At 31.4% G+C, this 13825-nt stretch overlaps 1 protein-coding gene across 1 annotated transcript in view; it reads left to right on the top strand.

Moving 5' to 3' along the window:
• The first annotated feature begins 10069 nt into the window (after positions 1–10069).
• LOC142321988 (guanine nucleotide exchange factor DBS-like) overlaps positions 10070–13825 on the top strand; it is a 215494-nt gene continuing 211738 nt past the window's right edge. The window contains exon 1 of the mRNA XM_075360576.1: positions 10070–10129. The gene's annotated coding sequence lies outside the window, so the exon portion shown is untranslated. The remainder of the gene's footprint in view (positions 10130–13825) is intronic.

The following is a 13825-nucleotide window of genomic DNA, read 5'->3' as shown; positions in this document are numbered from 1 at the left end:
TTGAGATGGCCACTTTCTTGAGCGTATTATGTGTAGCGTAACATTTCATTTTAGTGGAAAAGTTTACACACATAACGTTCGTATCTGGGTTCAGAAACCCCATGAACTTTTACGATACGAAACAGATTTCCCAAAACTAACTTTTTTTGTGCAATATCCCGTCGGCAACTTTCAGAACCGGTCTTTTTCACTGAAGCAACCGAAACAGGAGTTGCTTATTTGGATATGGCTTCTTCCTTAATACAAGGTGAACCAGAGAATTTTAATTGGCAACAAGATTTGTGCCTCCTGATTGGCATAAAATCTGTACGGGATTGGTCGCATAATCTTGATAAAACTTGTTTGCGGTGGCTTCCAAGATCACCCCGTCTGATCCTTATATTATTTTTATTCTTTAGGGTTTTACAAAGGATCATGTCTATGTCTCTGCTATCTACTGATTTACCCGACTTGAGGCACAATTTTTAAACAGTTGTCGCTTCCATTACTCTAGACCAGAGGTTCCCAAACTTATTTTTCTCATAGACCACTTTCAAAATTTTGCTGGTTCCGGTGGACCCCCTGCAGCTACATTTCTACCATATTTCCAGTCGACGGAAAATGTGAAGATTGGATCTAACTATGAAAATTTGCGTTACGGCTGAGTTCCACAAACTAACAGCTTCCGAAAAAAAAGTGAGAATTGATTGGTTCATTTTTGATTGACTGTGCTGTGAGTGGATGTCAAAAAAGAAAAGTTGGCCAATCAAAAAAAAAATGCTTCCATCCAACTTTACATTTTTGACATCTACTCACAGCACAAGAAAGCAATCAATTCTCACTTATTTTATTTAGAAAACTTCCTATTCAGAGTGGTAAAAAGCAAAAGAAAAATAGTATATTTTTTGTGTTGCATTTATTCATATATGTAATCATTACGCAAAGTCAAGCCAACATTTTAGTTCTTCACTATCGAAACCAGATGAATTTTCGTGAACCCCCGCTTACGAATTGTGAACCCCCATTTTTTTGTCACGCCAACGTAGACCCCCGTCGAGTCTCCCGTTGACCCCTGGGGGTCCACCTGGACCACTTTGGGCATCAATGCTCTACACGTACTGGTTAAAGTATGGTAATAACTCATATCGACTTGGTGTGTGCCGCGTGACAAAAGGTATTGAAAACTTGTAGGGAAAAACTGTAAGAGTTATTCTTTCATTTTATTTGTGATTTCAAAATTAAGAGATATTAAATACTTTTAAAACCCCTATATTCTTTTTATACACCAGGTTTATTAAATAATTTCATAACTGTGAAAGTATCAAGGATTATAATGTTTCTCATTTTTTGTTAGTTCAGTTTATTATTGGATCCAAATTAATACAGCAAACTGTTATCATTGACTGACGTTTGTTTACTTAAACCTTGACAATGACAATAAACAATTTAAATAATTTTCAAGGTTTTTATGTGTAAATTTTAATTATGCTATTTTTCATGTGAAAAACTGAACAAATACAATGAATTCAATAAGCTCATGAAACAGAAAAGTAGCTGTATAATTCTAAAAATAACAGCAAATTAATTTTTTTTTTTTTTTAATTCTCAAAATAATATTAACTTATTCTTAATACTGAAAACTCTTTTTGAACTGGTTCCTGAATTAACCAGAAACCTGTGTACTGTTCCAAAGATATTATTCTGAAAAATGCTGCTCATAAAATAGAAACACAACAAACAAAAAAGAAGAATTTCTCATAAAACTGAAAAATGTTAATTTTTTTAGGACAAGAATGGTTTTGTATTATCATTGTCCGAAAAACAAAGATATCAAAAGTAATATTGAAACAAAAAGCTAACTACTACTACCTCAGCTAGTATACCAAAAACTTGCTTAAAACTAATATCACAGTCAGAATCTTAAAAAATAAGATATACGTTATTTAAAAAAACAACGGCGAAGATACAGTATTTAAAATTTAAAAAACAAGTAAAATTTAATGGATCTGCGAGGAGTGTAAAGGCTTCTTCTCAGATTACAAAAAGATTAAAGAACTACGATTTTAAAACTGTAATAATAATAATAAAATTAAAAGTATTAAGAATGGTTACCACTAGAATGATAGAACACAAATTGAATTAAAAATTTATGGTTGGTGTCACATGGCAAATAATATTAGATTTAAGAAAAAATGTTAATGATATCCTTTAAGTATGAACAACATTTCACTTTTCATAATAGTTCAACTGACAGCAGTTTTATTAATTTTGAAAAAAATTATTATTTTATTAGTTTTTTTTTTTTTTATCTGGATTAGTATCTAGTATTTATAATTTATTTCTAATCTGTAGAATGTTTGGTACTTACGTATTAACGCCACCGCAGCTACAGCTTTATTTAAAAACAAAGTAGTGAATCGGATTTCGGCGGAAAATGGGGCGAGACAGATTCAAAACAGAATATAAATGGTTATTTATATTTATTTATTTTATAAATATAATTTAACCAAACTTAACCTACGCTCGCTTCGCTCGCTAACCTTGACTAATTAACACCGTAATTTTTTGAGTATTTGTTTAATAAATTCAGTAATTATTGCAATTTGATTATTTAAATAATAAATAATTGTAATTACTGAATTTTTAAATAAATAATCAAAAAATTACGGTGTTAATTAGTCAAGGTTAGCGAACGTAGGTTAAGTTTGGTTAAATTGTATTTATAAAATAAATATTTATTTATTTATGTTAAACTCTATATCGGCCCATTTTCCACCGAAATCCGATTGACTACTTTGTTTTTAAATAAAGCTGTAGCTGCGGTGGCGTTAATACGTAAGTACCGAATTTTTCTATTTGACTGTTAGTGATGTCAGTTCTTTTTATGTACTAATTAAATTTATCTGTCATTTGTTACATGCTTCAGCATTGAAAGGTGGCCAACTAACATTGCTACTCATTTCTTTTTCTTATGTTTAAAATTCTGCGAAACATTTTTTTCTTGTGTATCTTGCAGTATACACAAGAAAAAAATAACAGTATAAAAAATAGCCCTGTTTAATAAAAATGAAAATAGTTCAAATGAAAGCAATGGCTTCAGTAACACATTGAACATTCTTCTTCTGAAGTGTGGGGATTTTTTTCATAAACTTTATTCTTCATATAGCTCCACAGTTAAAAATCAGAGGTAGAAAAATCTGGGGACGACAAAGCTTTGCTGACTCTTTATTTTTCAGTAAAAGTCATGTGGATGAACCAGAGAAGCACAAGATGTCTTGTTGACATGTTGCTCCATCTTGTTGAAAGAAGGAGTAATTGAGTTCACTATCAGTCAACTGGTCAAAGAATTATTCAAAAGTTGTGAGTGATATTTCTTTATTCACAATCATATCAAAAAATATTTGTGATGTGTTAGCACAAAGTGTATTTTACACCTCTTGGTGCAATAATTTTCTTATAGTTTTCATACTTGCAGAAATTCTTCGCTGATTATCAGCTACAGTCTCTCTGGAGCCCTAACGAATGGTAGCCTATTTTGTTTGCTATTTGCAAATGATGTAATTTATTGTACACAACTTTCTAATTAAATCTTTTATGCCATTCTTTGCTGATGTACTGTGATTAGGAGACTTTTCATTGAATATTTTATACATTTCCATAAAGGATCCTGAATTCACATAAGCTTAAACTATAACGATCCCTTTTTGCAATGAATAAGGCATTTTAGAAAAACACAGCTATGAGACAAAACATACTATACTGAAGCATGAACAGTTTTTAACTGACATCAGAAAGATTAGTAACAGAAACAACCAGTAATAATGCTATAATTATGATACAAGTGGCAAACATTAATGACAATCGGGGGCTTGTTTTAAATTGCACTTCACTTTCTTACTTGTATACATGAATGAGGATGGAGAAAATTAAAGCTTTTTAAATTAATACTTAAGTGGATGTTAATTTTTTAAAATGGCAATATATAAGGCTCTTATCAACGACCAAAGTATTCAGTTATATTATGTGATAATAGTTTTGTTGTTTAGTTTGATAAAAATGGCTATTGCTGTTCCTTATCGCTATGTTGTTTAATTACAAATGACAGCATATTTATTAATATAAATGTATGAGGAGAATAGAATACATAAATAATGAGATGTCTGTCTATATGATTCTACAAGTATCAAATGATTATGTGATAACCAATTTCTGAAAACACATCTTCATTTTTTTAATATTATTGTTTATTACATTTATGCTACAAAATTAGATTTTATTATGATCAGCTTAATATTTTTGCCAAACAGTATATATATTTTTTTTATTTATTTTTGAGCAATTTATTTTTACAATCGATTGCAAAAGGACTGTGACCAGAAGTAACATTTTTGGCTAAGAATAATATGACAGACCATACAAAGATAGCTCACCTCAAATACAAAATTAATAATATGCATCACCTTTTGTGATATAAACAAATCAATTAGTTAATAAAAACAAAGAATTCCTTTATTTTTGTTATCTGCCTTTATTATCAGATAACAAATAGTAAAAGCAGATAATAGTAAGTCATGAAACATTAAAGTCATACAAGTAAAGTTACAAATTAAAGTAAGATAAAGGCAGATAAAAATAATATAGATTCTATACATTTAATCTATCTTTAATAACCACTGTATCATCCCATGGGTCATACAGTTCAATGATCATCCACGCCCTCAAAGATCAGGAAGGTTCAATGCATTTAGTCTTCTCAATCGTCTTACTTTCTCACCACTGTCAGGTAAATTCAGTGCCAAATGATTCATATGCTTGTCCACCATGGAACCCAAGATTTATGTGGCACCCCAGGATACCCTTGTACTTCATTGTACTTAGCAAACCATGGAGCCACTAATAATATCCTGAGCAACTTGTTTAGAGACCGTTAGATGATTTCAACATTACTATTTGAAGTAGCCACCTATACTTGTGCGCCATACCTCCATACTGGTTTCAGAAAGACCTTATACAGCAATAATTTATTTATCAAGGACAAATGAGATTGTCTATTAAGGAGCCAGTACATTTGTGCAAGTTTAGCATTCAGTTATCTTCTCTTCCCTCTGATGTGATTCTTCAAGGTCAACTGATAATCTAGATGTAACCTTAGGTACCATACCATGTTCATGTCAGGGATGAGAGTATTGTCCAGTTGAACCAGACAGCATTTACTCCTCATCATAAATGATATATGATTCGGTTTGGCAGGATTGACTTTCACCTTCCATCTACACAGCCATTTATTGATAAGGATGACTGCAGCTTGCAGTTTCCTCGAGGCAAAGTCACGTTCACCATCTACAGCCAAAATCATTGTGTTGTCTGCTCCCTTAGCAGACAACACAATGATTTTGTGTTGCTGGCTTGAAGACATTGCATAGTCGTGCAGCAAACAGTGGTACTGTACCACCTTATGGCTGTCGCTGCAAGCACATCCATTAGGCAACCTTATATTTGGAGATGGCATGGTGGCCTTTTGAAACTCTTCATAGCCCTCCACAACAAACAGTTCACCTCCATCCAGGTAGCGTTAACCCTTTGATACAGTCTAAATGTTTGGTTTCTGACTGTCTTCTACAACCTCTTAAGTTTGCAGGCAATCCGTTTTAGAGCAGTTCTACTCTCAGGATTCCTGTAGTACTGCCACCTCCTCCAATTTCTCCTTTTATCCGCTACAAATTCCATCACCACCTTGTGGTAATTTCTTCCTTCTCTGCTTTCGTCCATTTCCACCAGTGTTGAGCATCATGCTGCCTCTTGCATTGTAGATGTCAGTTGTGGCACTGTATCATTGATTTCATTTGCGCACTTGAAAGAAATACTCACTGGTAGTCTCTCCTCAATCTAGGTACCAGAGATACTTCTTGACTACCATGGATAGTTGTTAGTCTAGAATGCGAGAGGATGTGCTTTGCATTCCAGTCACCCCATGAAATAAAGCGGCGACCTTTTTTTTTTTTTTTTTTTTTTGTCTTCAGTCATTTGACTGGTTTGATGCAGCTCTCCAAGATTCCCTATACCCTCTACATCCTACATCCCCAACAATTTTTTTACATACTCCAAACGTGGCCTGCCTACACAATTTTTCCTTTCTACCTGTCCTTCCAATATTAAAGCGACTATTCCAGGATGCCTTAGTATGTGGCCTATAAGTCTGTCTCTTCTTTTAACTATATTTTTCCAAATGCTTCTTTCTTCATCTATTTGCCGCAATACCTCTTCATTTGTCACTTTATTCACCCATCTGATTATTAACATTCTCCTATAGCACCACATTTCAAAAGCTTCTAATCTTTTCTTCTCAGATACTCCGATTGTCCAAGTTTCACTTCCATATAAAAGCGACACTCCAAACATACACTTTCAAAAATCTTTTCCTGACATTTAAATTAATTTTTGATGTAAACAAATTATATTTCTTACTGAAGGCTCGTTTAGCTTGTGCTATTCGGCATTTTATATCGCTCCTGCTTCGTCCATCTTTAGTAATTTTACTTCCCAAATAACAAAATTCTTCTACCTCCATAATCTTTTCTCCTCCTATTTTCACATTCAGCGGTCCATCTTTGTTATTTCTACTACATTTCATTACTTTTGTTTTGTTCTTGTTTATTTTCATGCGATAGTTCTTGCGTAGGACTTCATCTATGCCGTTCATTGTTTCTTCTAAATCCTTTTTACTCTCGGCTAGAATTACTATATCATCAGCAAATCGTAGCATCTTTATCTTTTCACCTTGTACTGTTACTCCGAATCTAAATTGTTCTTTAACATCATTAACTGCTAGTTCCATGTAAAGATTAAAAAGTAACGGAGATAGGGAACATCCTTGTCGGACTCCCTTTCTTATTAGGGCTTCTTTCTTATGTTCTTCAATTGTTATTGTTGCTGTTTGGTTCCTGTACATGTTAGCAATTGTTCTTCTATCTCTGTATTTGAACCCTAATTTTTTTAAAATGCTGAACATTTTATTCCAGTCTACGTTATCAAAAGCCTTTTCTAGGTCTATAAACGCCAAGTATGTTGGTTTTTTTTTCTTTAATCTTCCTTCTACATTTAATCTGAGGCCTAAAATTGCTTCCCTTGTCCCTATACTTTTCCTGAAACCAAATTGGTCTTCTCCTAACACTTCTTCCACTCTCCTCTCAATTCTTCTGTATAAAATTCTAGTTAAGATTTTTGATGCATGACTAGTTAAACTAATTGTTCTGTATTCTTCACATTTATCTGCCCCTGCTTTCTTTGGTATCATAACTATAACACTTTTTTTGAAGTCTGATGGAAATTCCCCATTTTCATAAATATTACACACCAGTTTGTATAATCTATCAATCGCTTCCTCACCTGCACTGCGCAGTAATTCTACAGGTATTCCGTCTATTCCAGGAGCCTTTCTGCCATTTAAATCTTTTAATGCTCTCTTAAATTCAGATCTCAGTATTGTTTCTCCCATTTCATCCTCTTCAACTTCCTCTTCTTCCTCTATAACACCATTTTCTAATTCATTTCCTCCGTATAACTCTTCAATATATTCCACCCATCTATCGACTTTACCTTTCGTATTATATATTGGTGTACCATCTTTGTTTAACACATTATTAGATTTTAATTTATGTACCCCAAAAGTTTCCTTAACTTTCCTGCGGCGACCTAAGGACCGGAAATACTCAGAGAATATCTCATGTGTGATCACGTGGCGAGGGGCCAGTAGATCACAGAGAGTCTTACTGGTCGAAATCAATCAGCCAACTCAACTGAAGTCACTAGGAAATGATTGGTCCCAAATGGCGGGAGTAAATTTGCTTGATCCTAATTCCAATTAGCTGCACAGTTCATCCCTGTGCCCTGCCGTTTGGGTGTTTGATCAAGTATACGTAATAGCCGTGAATACTGAAATATTTGCAGTCTGTGAGACACGTCTCAGAGATATGAATAACATCGAGCCACTAAATCAGGAAAAACGCCTCTAATTCTTCTTTCCTATTCAAAATGCCAGTAATTATCCATGTTGCAATCCACAGACTCCTCATCATCAGCAGATTTTGATGATCACAAGTTAACAGACCTATAAGAGTTCCAATTTGCTGCATCAAAAACTCGATGTTTGTTGTTAACTTATCATGCTTATCCAAAGTAGGCGAGTTCTGAAGTTTGTCACTGACTACTGCTTCAGCGAATGTTCAGGGGGGAAATTGTGAACCGTGATGATTAACTGGGTACCCACCTATGCAATAATTCAAATGCCCATTTGATCTAAGCCTCAGTCCTCAGTCGGGGGAAGTTATCCATCTGGAGGAAGTCGTCTTGTGTGTCCGTAGAGATGCCAGGAGGCTTAGTAACCAGTGTAAAGTGAGCTCTTTTCCTCTGTTTTACTCCTCCTTATAAACTCCTTATAAACTTTGCAACCCTTTTAATTCGCAGGGTGATCTTAGTACTACAATGCATTTGTTTCAGGAGTACGCCTGTCGCCTTTCTGGCAGTTGGCGCGCTAACTATCGGTGGCATCCTGGCTGAGGCGAGACTGTAATATGTCAACAGCTGAGGTTTCTGAAGATGATCTCTTGTAAAGCTCAACAGGGCTACTTACAGGGGAGGTAGCGTGGTGACTGGAAATGTTACTTGGTGGTTTCTTCTCCTACGGGGTCAGGATGTCATTCCTTTCTTTGGCAATAACAAGAGGAACCGAGTATTGCATATTCCTTAACGCTTTTGCTCTCAATCCTTTCTATCAAAAATATGTCCTATGAGATCTTGTTCTCTAACTAGCTGAATTATTCGTTTATAGGAGGAGTCAATGTCCTTCGGATTAATTCTGAGTTCTTTACTGTTAATCACTCGTACTCCAAAGTCGGTGCTGATTATGAATGTCTTCAGTAGCTTACACAGTTTAATTATATCTGTGATATATAAGATTATGGGAAGTGGCTTCATATCCACTCTTTGTTCAGCTGGCTCAGCGGTCACATCCATGTGGAGATGTTCAAACTGGTTAGAAAGTGGCAACCTATTATCAGATGACTGAGAAAAAGTATGTGACACCGTAGGCGTACGCAACATCGGCACCGTTGGCCATGGTACGCTGTGAAATTGGAAATTCATCCCTTCGCTGCCCGAGATGTCGCTAATATCAACACGTACGTCTGATTAACTTGCGATGTGTGGCCTTCAGGGGGGCCCCTGCTCAAAGTACTCATCAGTCCTTGCTTCCTGAAGTTTTGAGAGACTTTGTTTACAAGCGCGTTGCCATCGTTGCCATGAATAGCAACCTGCTGAACAATAAAATTAACATCACTTTAATGACTTAAAGAATTAACATTACACATTAATCTACGATTACAAATTTTGTTATGTTTATTACTACTACAGTTTGAAGTGGACGTATTAGTTTTCATTTTATTTTATGATTTGTTATTTAGAGAAAATGGATACGTTTAGCTGTTTTGTTTTACTCAATTATTTGTCGAATGGACTACAAAAATATGTATTTGTAAATTGTAAACATCATGTTTATCTAAAGCAAATTAATTTTCTCTTAATTAAAAGAATAAATATTTATTCTTCGTCTTATTTCTAATTTTTATTCTTAATTCTCGTTAATTGTTTAGTGTTGAGTTTCGCTCAACTTTTTAAAACAAGTAGAAAAATCCTCACTTTGTAATCCCCACCACATGTCAATAAGTGTGGGAAATCTGATTGTTGATATTCTATTTTTTTGCATAAAAAATATACAAAACATTCTACAAAAAATAACAGAATAACATACAAGGGTATTTTTTTCCGAAAAGAATGAGGTAGCATTAACATTTATTTTCATGTAAATGCTCATGTTTTTACTTACCTCTCTTCAATACCTGGCTAATGTTCAAGTCAAATGTTTACATTTGCAAATTAGAGCTGTAATAATACAGTATATAGATTATTTGAATTTATAATTTTTATTTATGCATAAATACGTTATAAATGTTGTAAAAATTTCGAATTATTATGCATAACGTTACTAATGTTTTTTTTTTTGTCGGCGGTTGGGAGACCTGTAACGTAGAGTATCAGATTTGTTTGTTATTATAATTGTGTTGTAAACGTAGACGGTAGTTTCTCGTTTTGTGGTGTAAGTTAAATTTTATTTTGTAGTTAAGGGATATTGGAGCATTTAGTCTATTGGTTTTTCTTATTAATTATTATAATTTAAGTATGGTTTTTGTTTCTAAATCCAATAATTATTTCGTTTTTTTATTATTTTCACACCTTTAAAGGGCGTTGTTTTGACGTTAATAGACGTTTATAAACTTGTAATTGATGTTATTACACTTTACTATTTTACTGTGCTGTAATTTACTATGATTAATCTCTGTTTTACTCAACACATTTAATTTTATTTTATGTGTTACATAACCTTACAAATTGTTTCTAATACAAGTTAATATTTATTTTTTTTTTTTTTTAGCTGGGGCACTTTTTAGTTTTCTTAGGAAACTTTTATATTAGATCAACATCATATCATTGTTAAGTTTATAAACACTTAAATATTGAATACAAGGGTTTTTATATATTTTCTGGTTAGTTAATTTAGCAATAAAATGTTCAAAAACTTTTACAATCGTGTTACAGTAGAAAAAGTTTATTTTATAATTTAGATGTACTAAAACTGTTGGCAACTGTAATTGGTTTAATGTAGACATTATTATAGAAAGCATAATTATTACAATTCTGTTCAGCATAGCACTTTCTTTGCTTCTGTTTAGTTGATTAATGTCTGATGCCCAAGTCGTTAATTCAACACTATATTTGGTTTTTTACAAACTATGACTGAAATTTAGAAAATATGGTGTCTAGATAATTTCTTGAATAAAAATGTTGTTGTAATTGGTGACTGATGTCACATTTATTTCCCAACAAGCGTAGTACTCTGTAGCATTTTTATAAAAAAAACATTTTTAAATACTAAAACTTTAGATGATAAATAGTGAAGTCTGTGTGTTATGAAAATTTAAGTATAAATTAAAAATTTTTAATTTTTAAAAATAGAATTAATCTAAATAAATTTTTAATTTTACTTTCCAAATATGATACTCAGGTGGATCATGTTTCTTGAGGATAGTTTGTTTCCCTGTCTCTCCTACAATTCCTGAATGACAATTGTTTTCAAGGAAAACTGTTTCCAAAATTTATAACCGTTTCAAAAATGATCTATATGAGAAAATGGGTAGAGGTGGACATTTCTGTTGAACAAAACGAACTGTTAAATGAAAAAAAAAACAATGTTTGTACAAACCGTTGGGAAAAAACAGGTTTAATTGTTAATCTTTTAACATTCATGAATCATTTATGCATTACATGCTAAACTGCTTGTTTTTAGTGTTTAAAAACAACTTTTATTTTAATATCTTTTTCAACGTGTTGGCTGCAGGTTCCAGGATGTTTTGGTTGAAGCCAGTGAATACCATATATCATTTTATAACAAGATTTGGGAATTTTATGACCCTTTTATTCTGTACTTTAATTTTACATTTTCATGAATAAGATTAATATGGTTTTGAGACTGTTCTTATAATAGTTAGCTTACAGCCTCTTTAATATTGATAAAACAATAGCCTGTTGGGCAAATGACAAAGTCTCAGTATATGGGAAACAGTTTATTCACTTTATTTGTTTAATCAACATTCTTTAGAGTGAGCTAACAGCTTTGTTCGGTGATTTAATGAGTCTGCTATGTAATTTAACTATAGGGTGGAAAAAATGTCTGTACCAAAGTGAAACAGTAGTTCTTTTATCTGAGAAATATCAGTTTAGTCAAACTGTTGCATATTTCACAACACGGCACTACAAACAATACTAAGCCTTATGAGATGATTTGAAAAAAAAATCAAAATAGCTTATTGTATTCATTTGCAAATTAAAATTATTTGAATGCTTTGTTGTTTTCTTTTTATGGTTCCAAATTAAATAAATCATGTTTATTATCATATTTAAACATGTTCATGCATTAATTTTATTTGATCTTTTACGTCTTTTCTTTTATCTTTAAATATAATTTAATGTATCAGCAGGCTTTCTTGTGTTTTATCATGACTTTTTTTTTAATGAAAAATTTTTCTTATATTGTTTTCAATTACTAAATTTAATATATGGTACCATGGTAATTTGTTATATTTTTGATAAGATAATTATTTTCTATTTTTTTGGTTATATTATTAGCTATTTTTGTTGTATAATTAAATATAAACATCTTAATCATTGACCTGAAATAAAGTTGCTGCTGTAATTTATTTATTTTTTTACACACCTTAAATTTGTAGGAGGTTCTCAGTCTATTTTATTATCTTAAAGCTTTACCTTTTTTTAAAAATGTACATTATCAGTAGTTTATTTTTCATTGTTGGGGAAATTTTACATTTAAATTGTCAAAAAAAACTAAAGTGCAATTTTTCACATGAAAAAAATTATGCAATCTGCCAATCAATTGAACGATATACTTTTTTTTTTATCACCGATTTTTTAGTATTGGTTTTTACAGAATCAGTTATTCTGATATTCTAAGTAATTTTGTGTAAAAATTCAAGAAAACTGGTTGGAAAATTTATATTGAAAAGCCTTACTGGTTCTCTAACTTTCAGCTGCAGAACTTAATATACTTCTGCTTTCAAAAGAATCTCACTTTATGTTCAGTACTAAGTATTTATATTGTTTCTCTGGACTGCTTTCTAATTTATCAAGATGCACCATTCTCACTGTGTTTCATGAAAAAAACTTTATTACAAATTAACACCATAAAAATAAAATTAAGACCTTAATAAACTTGAAGGTATACTAGAATCTAACTTTTTTTTTAAATAAAAAAATATTTTTTTAAATTCTTTAAACTTAATCTTTTCTTAAGTTATGCAAAATAATAAAGAAAAAAACCTATCAGATTTGACGGGTTAATTAACTCTTTAATTTAATATCATCTTAAAAAAGTAAAAGAAAAAAAGAAGAATAATTGAGAAATTATTATTTTGTGACATTTAGTGAGATTTTTTTTTGTCATTTGAAGTTGTTTCATTATTTTTTTTGTTTTAAATTTATTTTATTTTACATCCTTTGGTTTAAATTTTATAAATATGGATAAAATTTAAAAATGTTGTTGCATGAAAAAAACTGTTTACCAGAAACATGAAAATAAATGGGAAACTCTATATTGACATAATTTAAAAAAAAGGAAAGAAACACAGTAGAAATGATGTAAAGCTGCTGCTGCTTCTGACACAGCTCTAAGACTCTGCAGTGTGGGAATATGTATTTTTTTACTGTTTTCATTCATTTTCTTGAATTTTTGCATATAAATTTTTTGAATATCAGAATAACATTTGTTATATATAATTATAATTTAATTACACTATAATTTTAATATTGCAATACTAAGCAAAAGGTATTGACAAAAAATAAAAAAGATCCTTAAATCTTTAATTAAGAATACTAAATTTTTTTGTTAAAAAAATGTTTAAGTTATAATGTGGAAAATATTTTGAACAGGATTACCAGTAAAACTTCCAGTTTAAAAAATATATATATATTTGGTGGAATTGATAACTATCCTTTTTTGAAGTTTTTAAAAATAAATAAAAAATTATTTTTCAAGTTTGTGAATTTGGAAATTTTAGTAAGTCCAAAATGATAACTTAATGAGATATATTTGGGGTATTTAATTTCTTTGTTTTTAATTTGCCATTGGCTTCAAACTTTAAAGAAAATTGGAAAACTTAAAAACAATTTTTTTTCAGTTTTGTTACTTAATATTAGTAATAATATTACTTCACATTTCAAA

The sequence above is a fragment of the Lycorma delicatula genome, chromosome 1, assembly GCF_047948215.1.
Source record: "Lycorma delicatula isolate Av1 chromosome 1, ASM4794821v1, whole genome shotgun sequence".
NCBI lineage: Eukaryota > Metazoa > Arthropoda > Insecta > Hemiptera > Fulgoridae > Lycorma > Lycorma delicatula.
This window is presented reverse-complemented; position numbering and strand designations above follow the sequence as displayed.